This window comes from Bolinopsis microptera, chromosome 5 (genome assembly GCF_026151205.1).
Source record: "Bolinopsis microptera isolate Bmic1 chromosome 5, MBARI_Bmic_1.0, whole genome shotgun sequence".
Lineage (NCBI taxonomy): Eukaryota > Metazoa > Ctenophora > Tentaculata > Lobata > Bolinopsidae > Bolinopsis > Bolinopsis microptera.
In genome coordinates, this window is record NC_087076.1 from 12,129,683 (window position 1) to 12,140,898 (window position 11,216).

An 11,216-nucleotide genomic window follows, 5' to 3' on the forward strand; every position below is an offset into this window, starting at 1 on the left:
TTTCACATTAAGGTTTTAGCAGATGCTTCAGTTTAGGGTTACTAAAACTAAGCTTGCTAATCTATTGCTCGATTCTCTCACGTATGCGAGCTGAAGCTTGAAAAGAGCACCGCGCATTGGGATTGGCGTGCCATGTCAGAGTTAGGGTTGGGGTCAAAGTAACGGGTCAGATGTGAGCTATTATATAACGTATCCTCCGAAAGCGCATCCAATTTGATACGATACTTACTGGGCGGCGCTCAGCCTGTCATTCCGCCTAATATCTATTCGGATTATGGACATAAATATAATCGCTCCTACTAAATCGCTCGCCCAAATTTTAAGAAAATTCTTGTGAAAAGGCCTTTTGGGTGTGAAATTGATCTAAATCGGTGTATTACTATTTTGGACGCTGATTCCGAATCACCCCACATGACATGAAGTAGGATAAAAATGCTTCCACGGAGAGTTATGGGCAACAAAACCGTTTTAGTCACGTGACAGGCTAGTAAACCATGAATTCGATTGTTTAGGGTTCAGGTTAGGGTTAGGGTTGTGGTAAGGGTTATGGTTAGCTTCGGGGTTATTACTGGGCCGCGCTCAGCCTGTCATTCCGCCAAATCTATATATGTTAATGAACATAATAGCCTGGGGTCCTCAGGTAACGGGGTTATGGTTTAGTCTATGTAATAAGCGCCATGAGTTGGCACAGAATTTTTTGTCTCTGATTTTGATAAATTTGGTACCAAAAGTTCCCTCTAAGTGTGAATAATGCAAATTCACCGTGTAGCAAAATAACGTCGAGCTATATGTGGGCCTCCTGTGCATTACAAGAATGTACAAAGGACGAAAAATGGGTAATTTATTGCTTAAAATGCCTATAACTCCTAAAATATTGAATATTTTGAAATAATTATTACAGTATTATATATATATTATATATATATCGTAATGAACTTAGTCAGACGCAACTTTTGGTACCAAAATTAAAATATTTGAAGCACCAAATTTTTTTTTAATTTGTTCAAAATTTCACACAATTTCACACACACACAATTTCACCCTTGTGTTCAGATTGAAACATTTTGAAAATAATTTTCCTTTAAATCTTAAAATATTAGTACTAAAAGTTTCGTCTCGATGAGCTGATTACGATTCCACAATAATTATGTGATAATAACTGAAAATGTGAAAGTTATAAGCCAAAAACTAAAAATTTGCGCGAAAAAAGTACGCGCGGCGAACAAGCGCCGTGTAGCATTTTTAGCGACAATTGCTACACGGTGGATTTATTTTATTCACATTTTTAGACAACTTTTGGTACCAAATTTATCGAAATCGGGAAAAAAAAGTTCTGTGCTCGCGCTTGGCGCTTATTACACTGACTAGTTAGAGTTGGGTGTTGGGGTTAGGGTTTATGTAAAACCGTTTTGTACGGCTGCAAAACCATAGAAACCAAAGTCACGTGAAATTTTTGGGCGAGCGAATTAGTAAGAGCCAAATATAATAGCCTGAGGTCCGGTTGTCATACGTTGTATGACCCGCCGCGCACGAGTGCGCGGCTCCCCTGTATCGTAGAAACTCTACAGGGGTAGAGTTTCACTATTATAGTGAATGGTGAAGCAACAGTGGGAGTCACCACGTAATACAAAGGTCCGGTCCCCAGGTAAATACGATACGTATGAAATATGTTAATAGGTTTCCAGCGCGATGCGTTACTGTGCCACGCTGCGCACTCAATGACTATGAGGCTTCTCACAGCTAGATCGGTTGCTCTAATTGACGGGTGTTACTCGTCTAAATTTCTTCGAAGTAGCGCGCGCCGCTTTCTTCTCGACGGCAAGTGCTACGAAGTAGCGCGAGCCGGGCCAGACCATTAACAATGGTCAAGGTTGCTCTAACCAGAGCCCTCTCTCTTGCAGTACACAGTAGCGTTGTCATACGTTGTATGACCCGCCGCGCACGAAGTGCGCGGCTCCCGCCATAGTGAAACGACCCCGCCATAGTTAAACGACCGTGGGGGGTGAAACGACCGTGGGGGTCGCAACGTGATACAACGAAAGCCTTGGCGCCTTGCCACTGGTCTTGCCACTGGTCCATCACGGTATGAACTAGGTATGAAGGGTAAGTGTCAAATCTCGGTGCTCATTTATTAACTGAGCGGTAAAAACAGGGGGGGGGGGGCAGAGGTTCTCCACCGCCTCCTCCACCACCACCACTACCTCCCCCACCACCTCCTCCTCCACTGCCTCCTCCTCCACCGCCTCCTCCACCACCTCCCCCACCACTACCTCCCCCACTACCTCCTCCACTGCCTCCTCCTCCACCACCTCCTCCACCACCACCTCCTCCAGCCCGGTACCTCCCTGAGAATACAATTTGTAAAAACAGTTCATGGTAGGAAAGTGAAGTGTGACCTAAAGAATTGTTAATAAAATGGTGGTTCAAGACCAAGGCCATCTTAGAGGGGGGGGGGGGGGGGGGGGGGGGGGGCGCCTAATTGTTGTTTGAATGTGGGACTACAATCTATTCAAGGTTGGTCAGCTGCCAAAAAAGTTGGCTAAGTTTCCGGTACTCACGATGCTATCATCACTTTAGCAGACCAGTGAACAATGGCTGGTTCCACATCAAATCAATATAGCTTATTTTCTATGGGGTTAATCGAGCTAGAGAACATTACATTAGCTAACTGTAATGTAACTGGAATGTAAACAAACGGATCTTTGTTTATTCAGTCTGTTCAGTCTTGTTACCGAATTTAATGAGGTCAGATCGTCATCTTCTAATACAGCGTTCGATGTCTGTGTGAAGGTGAAATGGTGACATCCTCTGGATCAGTCAGAGGTCGAGTGTTATCGGGTATACTTCTGTAGTGGTTGTACAGCAATACTAAGGCAATGGGACTACTGCGGACTCTCCACCGAATTAACGGGAATCCATTTAGCCAAGGATTATACAAATTTGAATCGTCCTTTCAAGTCGCCATTTTTTTGTCTTCGTGTGTTTTATTCTTTTTCGATTGTAATTGTGTAATGATTATTGTGTAATGATTCTTATCACATTTATAAATTCAATAAGTGATTTTATAAATCTTTTTCCTTACAGCACATCTTATAGAACCAGTTTACTTCTAGTTATCCTAGTTTCATCCCAAGTTCAAACTTACTTTGAGTACTTTGAGTAGGTTTGGCTGGGATCGCTTCAGGACAACAGTATCAAGTACGTCCTCCTATCACTCCACTGGGATCTTTTTGTAAGTACCATTCCAAGGGTAAGTTGTTGTTAGTAGCGGTGTATCCTTTAGTCGGAGGCCTGTCGGGGAATTCTTTAAGGAATTTAGCCAGTGACGATTTAAACGGGTCCAAAGTAGAGATGGAATTTATTTCTTTGGGAAGAAGATTCCACAGCTGTGCCGCTTTCACTCCGAATGAGTTTTTATACTGAGTTGCCACAGAGTGAGTTGCCACAGAGCGCTGTGATGTGTTGTTCAGTGCCGGTACAGTGGCTTTTATTCCATGTCGGGGGTTGTTTTTGAACAGCATGCCAATATCATTTCGGGCCAGGCCATTGAGAATTTTCCATGTGTGGATAAAGATGTACCTTTCTCGACGTCTCTGCAATGATATGATATTTATATTGAGTTTCGTGAGACGTTCCCAGTAGTCTAAACCACTACATCCGTTAATGCGTCGGATATATTGTCGTTGAACGTTTTCTATAGCCTCTATGTCCTTGTATTGGTCTTGGCTGGATTCCAGACAGGGCAGCAATATTCTAGCTTACTCCGCACCATAGTTTTGAAGTTTTGAAGAGTGTAAGCATTAGAAATTGTTATCTGTCCTTAAAGACACTTAGAACCCAGGATGACATAGTGCTTGCTGATTGGATCATTTTCTGGATGTTGGGAGTCCAAGAGCAGTTGTTTGATAAAATCACCCCAAGTCCCTGACAGTTTCTGCTGGCTCAATTATTTGACCTGTTGTAAGACTGTAACTGAGCAGATCATTTGTAAATGGCAGATTTCGTAGCAGAAGCGAATTATTGAGCGTAAAGTCGAGGATCTCAAATTTGGCTTCATTGAGCTGCATATTGTTTCTTCGAGCCCAGGCAATGACATTGAAGAGGTCTTCTTGTAGCGATGCTTTGGTGGCCAGGTCCAATATTTTACCGATGAGTTTGGTGTCATCAGCAAATATCTTTCCAAGAGAGGTAAGCAGTGCGTCCAATTGGTCATCGAAGTAGAGAATGAACAGAATCGGTCCCAACACTGTACCTTGTGGTACTCCACTTATCACCAGCTGGAAGGATGACTTAGTTCCTTCAACGACCACTGTCTGGAGACGGTTTGTTAGGAATTCACTTAAACACTGGAGTATGTTTCCATGAATTCCGTAACGTTTTGCTTTTGCAAGTAGTATGTTGTGGTCTACCTTATCAAACGCTTTGGCGTAACTTGACATCTACTTCTTCGCCACTGTTCAAGCTTTTCAATATGGTATCTACATAGTCTAAGAGTTGAGTTAGGCAGCTTCTCTTTTTGCGAAATCCATGTTGATGCGATACCATATCAGTACTATAATCGTGTCTACTGTCTAGATTATAAGTTTGTAGAATTTATTCGTATCTAATATACAGTTGGCAGTAATATTTTGTATTTCTAAGGGTTGTAATGCCCGTTTAATCTACGATTTTAGGATTCGATTTATGGCATTTATTAATTCCAAGCTGAATTTGTCGCAATTTATGAAAACAGTACATGGTAAGAAATTCCAAGTGTGACCTCAAGAATTAAATGGTCGTTCAAGACCAAGGTACTCTACATGATATACCTGCAGCAGGCACCTGATCCTACCCTATATCTGCTGGCTACCATATATTATATTATGCTAACTGCCAAAGTTTTTTAGTTCCCGCGACATTTCTAGTGTTAATTGTGCTGATTTCAGTTCCGGTAATGGTTGGATATGGTTGATATAAACGTTTAGTTTAGATTCTTCTCGCTACTATACTACTCCACAGACATTATACACAACCTTACAACAATAACCATAGCAACCATCACTAATCTCTGTGCTGGAATTGAGGCAATGCCTGCAGACAGTAACACTTATAATATTTGCAATTTAGAAATAGAATGAAAATAAACAATGCGTACAAATTTATTCCTTTTAGTTTGCTGACGTTATCTACTTCTCTGCACTTTGAATTTTCTGCTTAACTTTCTGGCGCACTGTTCATTTGATTTGTTTCGAAATGTTCCTTCGTTTGATAAGAATCGTTTTTGGACCCATTCATTTATGATGTTTTTGTCGATTGCAACAATTGTTCAAACATTTCGCACTCATACATATTTTATCCTTTTTGTACATTTCAGGTTTGAGCTTGCTCAAGATGGCAGAAGATCCGGAACAGGGAATAGAAATAACAATTCTTCCCCACCAAGATAACAGCCATGTAAACAGAGAAGCTTCCTGTCTCCTCCCACCACGAAGCAGCAAGATAGACTTTGGTAATGGAACCTGTCCACTGGACGAAGTAGCTAACCCACTGGACGAGGTAGCTAGCTCCGAGAACGAAGAGCAGGAGTTCATACCGGAACTTCTCAGGTATGGGAACCTTTCCCGCCAGGTATGGGAACCTTTCCCGTCATTTGAACGCTCCAATAATCAGAGTAATGGAAAAGATAACCGGTACTGGAGTCCTCTCCATGAGGCTATTGATCAGCCGGATTTGAAAAGGATACAGGGGATGGGTCCTAAAAGGAAATTTTTGAAGGATTATATTATGATCGAGGATCCTGAAAAAGGCATGACCCCGGCACACGTAGCAGTTTCTAAAGGTAAACTTTACCTTGTTAAAATCTTACTCGAACAAGACCTTGATTTTACGGAGAAGCAAAAAAACAGGCTAAAAAAAAAGAATTTTTACGGTAGGACAGTCCTACATGAAGCTTGTATGTTAGGACATTTAGATATAGTAACCTGGTTATGTGATGAGAATGGTTGGGTTGGCTGGGATCCAGCAGATAAAAACAGTTTGAACTGCAATGCAGCTTTCTTCGCAGCATCTTATGGTCATTTGGATGTCTTGAAGTATTTGCTATCACGCTGTAGCGAAGAAGAAAAGATTAAACTGATTGGTCAGCGACACAAACAGAAATACACGATACTGCACGGGGCTGTTTACTACAAGAAGCTAGATGATTTAGATCTGGAGACGGAGGAAAAAGAAGCGGAGGAGACGGAAAAGCGGAAGCTTCTTCAAAAAAGAAATGAGGATTTGGAATTAAAGAAGCAAAAGCCTAAGAAAATGACCATGTTTATGTTAACAAAAGCTGTGCAGCTGCATGCATCAATGAAAGCGGAGGAGCGTACAAATGCCGAAGAAGAGGAAGAAAGAAAACGAGAAAAAGAAAAACAACGGATTGAAAATGCTCAAAAACAGGAGGTAATCGACGAAGAGAGGCTTGAGCTTGTTCAATACTTGGTTGATGAGATTGTGAGACTGCAGATATTTAAAATAATGGATAAAAAGTCAAACACAGAAAAGATAACTGCATTGTATCTTGCCGCAAAGCTGGGTCACGTGAAGCTTGTCGCGTTTCTGTTAAAGTACGTGACAAACATTGAGGTGGACTGCCGGAACGTTAACAATGCAATAATGCTGCACGATGCTGCAGGGCACAACCGAGTAGACGTTGTAAAGTATCTTTGTGAGGAGTCTGTTTTCAAGGACTATATAATGGATAAAGAGAATATTTGGGCCGCTATCCCTTTCAGCGGGGCAGCTTCGGGCAACAACCCCAAGATAATGAAAATGATCCTCGACTACGGTAAAGAAGTAGGAATAGCTGAACAAGATATGATCCTCGACCAGAACCGTTTTTATTGGTCATCTCTACACGAAACCGCAGTGAGAGGACACATTGAGGCCACCAAATTCTTATGTAATCTGCACAAGGACGGAATCAACATTGTTCATCTGAGGGATAGTTTCGGCAGTTTAGCTTTGCACCTGGCTGCAATGGGGGGACATAACGATATCTTAAAGATCTTGTTTCCACTGACCGAAGCAATCAACGAGAAGAACAACAAGAGGAACACATCGCTGCACGAGGCAGCCTCTAGATAGTAGAGGCTCTTACGGGCAAAAAGACGTGTTTTCTGCTACGAGTTTAGAGACCTAACCGCTAATTGGACACAATAGTATGATGTCTAAGGATCGATAATATGTTAAGAAGTATAAATTTGGCCTTATTAGTCACGTGCTATACCAATGCGCGTTATTAACTTTGACAGTCTATTACTCTAAGGCAACTAGAGTAATTATATTCATATTTTGTCAGCAATAAGATCACATTATTTTCTATTTGGTGTGAAAATATGAGCTAGAACGGACATAATCTCGCTGAGTTATAGCTGTTTGAAATTTATGATGAACGCGCGGGTGCCAATTGATAACAACTAAATGCTTTTGCGCGTAGTGCGCGTCGAAAATTTGTTAAAAACGCTTGCGGAGTGACAATATTTAAACTTCGATAAAGTATATGAAGTGGGTACTTCTCGGAAAGGAAAAATTTAGGCAAACACGATGTGACTATTTTTGGGTTGATTTAATACAACTGCAAAAAATTATTCAAACTTAAAGCAAAAAAGTCAACATTTTTACCACTTTTTTGGATTTTTACCTCAGAACAAATAGAGGGATTTGTTTTATTTTTATACAATCTTGTGCGGCTGTCTTTTAACTATCTTCATGCAAGTTTTGCCGACATGCCAACAAAATTAACTTGCTCAAAATATCAAAAAACATGGTTTTTTGGCCTATTTTTGGCCCAAAAATCGGTTTTTTGCAATTTTACCCCAGAACAATCAGTCCAATCATCTTGAAACCACTTTTAATCGATTCTACGGTCAAAAATACGTCTAGGAAGGTGTATCTGGGGTCCCTAACGTTTCAACCAGACAATGCCCGTAAGAGCCTCTACTAAGAGGAAGATCTGAAACTGTCCAACTCTTTCTTGAAACCCCTCACGTGTTCCTGTTTAGAAGAGGACAAGATGGCTCCTCTGTGCTCCACGAGGCAGTCCGATCAGGCTCCACGGATTGTGTGCGGAGGTTTCTGGATTTCAAAGACAAGATGCGTTTACCTTTAACCATTGTGACTAAAATAGACGGCAATACTCCACTGCATCTTGCTATATCCTTGCAGTACACGGAGATTGCTCTAATGTGCCTGGAAATGGAGACAGGTGGGGAGCAGTTATTCCGTGCTGTCGATAAAGTAAATAAGAAGGGACTGACCCCTTTAGCTCAAGCTGCTATGGCTGGTAACTTCACTATAGTCGATGCTATCATGGCAAGGATTGAAAAAATTGAGTTGACGCCGTACAGAACACAAAGATCAGATTTTAACTACGGAGATTACAATCCTTTTGGTACATTTCCTTGGATATGTGAGGAGGGAAGATCCGAATTTATCGAGAAAAATCGAACACCCATCAAGTTTCACGGGAATGACATTATTAATGAGACCTCTCCGATTAATTGTCTGATTCGAAAGTACCCAGATGTAGTTGTGGTAGCTTTGGATAAATGCTGGTGTCACCACCTGACTAATGACGAGGAAAACAAGAAGCCAGGGCAAATCGGGTCAATAAAAGGAGAAAGAGTGGATCCGGAAGGCGCTGGAAAAAGTGATGATGAATTAAAGAGTATCGCTGACTACTTTCGAGTAATCATTGACTTCAACATGATTGAAAAATATGAAATGAAGACTAAAACAGTCAACGGCAAACAAATTGTCGATAAAGGAAACTCCTTCAAAACAATGGGAAACCCCTACAAACCTGGTGCTTACATAGAAGATGAAGCACCACTTCAAGTAATGTCCCGTGAAAAGAACGTCGCGCTGTTGACTCACCCTGTAGTACAAGCTCTAGTCGACATCAAATGGCGGAATTATGGGTTCCACTACTATGCTAGCTCAGCATTAGTCAAGCTCATTTTTGTAGCTCTTCTTCTCAGCTACACTCTCATAGTTCACAACGACGTGTTCAAAGATTCAACCTGGAATTGTACAAAGCCTAGTAATGAAACCTCGCAAACAGTGAAATGCACGATGCTGTTATCCAAGAAGTCAGATACCGCTTCAGATCTGGGTATTGCCCTACTGGTTTTAGTGGTGGTGCTACTACTAGCAGAGCTTGTAGACTTTATAGACGACATTTTTGATAAGAAACGAGGATTACAAAAATACTTCCAATACAATCTGAATATCGTAGAAAGCGTTTCCTACATTGTAGCGCTGGTATCTGTCTCTATGACAGTTTTCTCCGACGAAATCTCGTCTGGAATGTGGCAAGTGAGCGCCGCAGCGGTCGTGTGCTCCTTCGTAAATGTTCTCTTTACTCTCCGGGCGATCAGCTTCCTCAACATAGGTCTACACATCATCATGTTCTTCAAGATAGTGATAACATTTATCCGGAGCATTGGACCCCTGTTGGTGGTGTTCGTGTTAGGGTTCGTCTGTGTGTTCCATATCCTATCTGCGGGAGGTATAAACTCTCAGTACTCCTCGTTTACCACCTGGTCCGCGTACTATAAGACCTTGTCTATGGGTGTGAGTGGAGTTGCGTACGAGGATTATGATTCCGGTGAGGAGGACATTGCCATGCAGCTCATAAACGGACATGTGGTGGCTTTGATATTTTTTGCGATTGTGATTCAGATTCTCTTCATGAATCTTGCTACTGGTTTGGCTATAGAGGATGTGAAGGAGATAAGGGATAACTCTAAAGTGGAGGTTAACATTGTAAAGATTCGGAATATCTACAAAACTGAACAGCTTCTTCTGAAACTTGGAAGGTTCCTGAAGACAGATTTCTTCCAGCCAAAGCTTGTGGGTGAACTAAGAAAGTATGTGAATATTCCTCTCTCAGATTTCAAAATCAAACACGATACCTGATAGCTGAGAAAAACTTTTATTCATCCGATGCAATTTCTAGGCTTGATGTACTAAAATATAATGTATGTTGTGACGAGATGTGTTTCCATGGCGACGTTTATATTGATAATTAGCTGTGTTTTGTTAACAAAGAGGCATTGTGACATTCACAAAATACACATTGTACCATTGTCCGATACAGACGTGCATTTTGTAGGGCTCACTTTTTAATTTTATGAGTTTTATCTTTCATTATATCAGCATGCAGAATTATGCTTAGACATAAAACAAAAATCCTTTATAGTGGTATCCATTAGAATTTAGTTAAATTTTTAGAAAAACCAAAAAAGTTAGCTTTTTTTTCATTCATTAGGTATTTTCTTATTTGGGTTTCAGACAGATACAGTTGTTTTATTGTGCTATTATTCATACTGATACATTGTATTGAACAATTTATACATGCTAACGTTTTATTTTGTCTCTAAAATATGATATTGAAATGGTCAACCTGTCTCATTAAAGCATTAACTACAGTCTGATAAACAAGTTGTACCACGTCGTACTGGTCACCATGACAACTGCCTTCACCTATCAGTCACGGTCTAATAAATGATAGGATCAGTCGATCGAGCATTTCATTATTATATGGTTTGACGGTATATTGTACGTGGTTGTGAGACAATACTATTGTCAATAGCATCGTTTTTTTAACAGCTTTTAAAATGAGGTTTCTGCGAAAACGGAAAAAGGCACATGTCCAAATCTGCTTGTTCTGGCTCTTACTAAATCGCTCGCCCAAAAATTTCACGTGACTTTGGTTTTTCGGTTTTGCAGCCGTACAAAACGGTTTTACATAAACCCTAATCCCAACCCTAACCCTAACCATAACCCCGAAGCTATCCATAATTTTAACCACAACCCTAACCCTGACCCGAGCCCTAAATAATCGAATTCACGTTTTACTAGCCTGTCACGTGACCAAAACGGTTTTTTGCCCATAAATCTCCAGGGAAGCATTTTAACCCTACGTCATGGGGGGTGATTCGAAATCAGCGTCCAAAAATACACCGATCTAGATCACATTCATGCCTAAAGGGCCTTTTTACAAGAATTTTCTTAAAATTTGGGCGAGCGATTTAGTGGCTTTTACTAATTCGCTCGCCCAAAAATTTCACGTGACTTTGGTTTTTCGGTTTTGCAGCCGTACAAAACGGTTTTACATAAACCCTAATCCCAACCCTAACCCTAACCATAACCCCGAAGCTAACCATAACACATAACCCTTACCACAA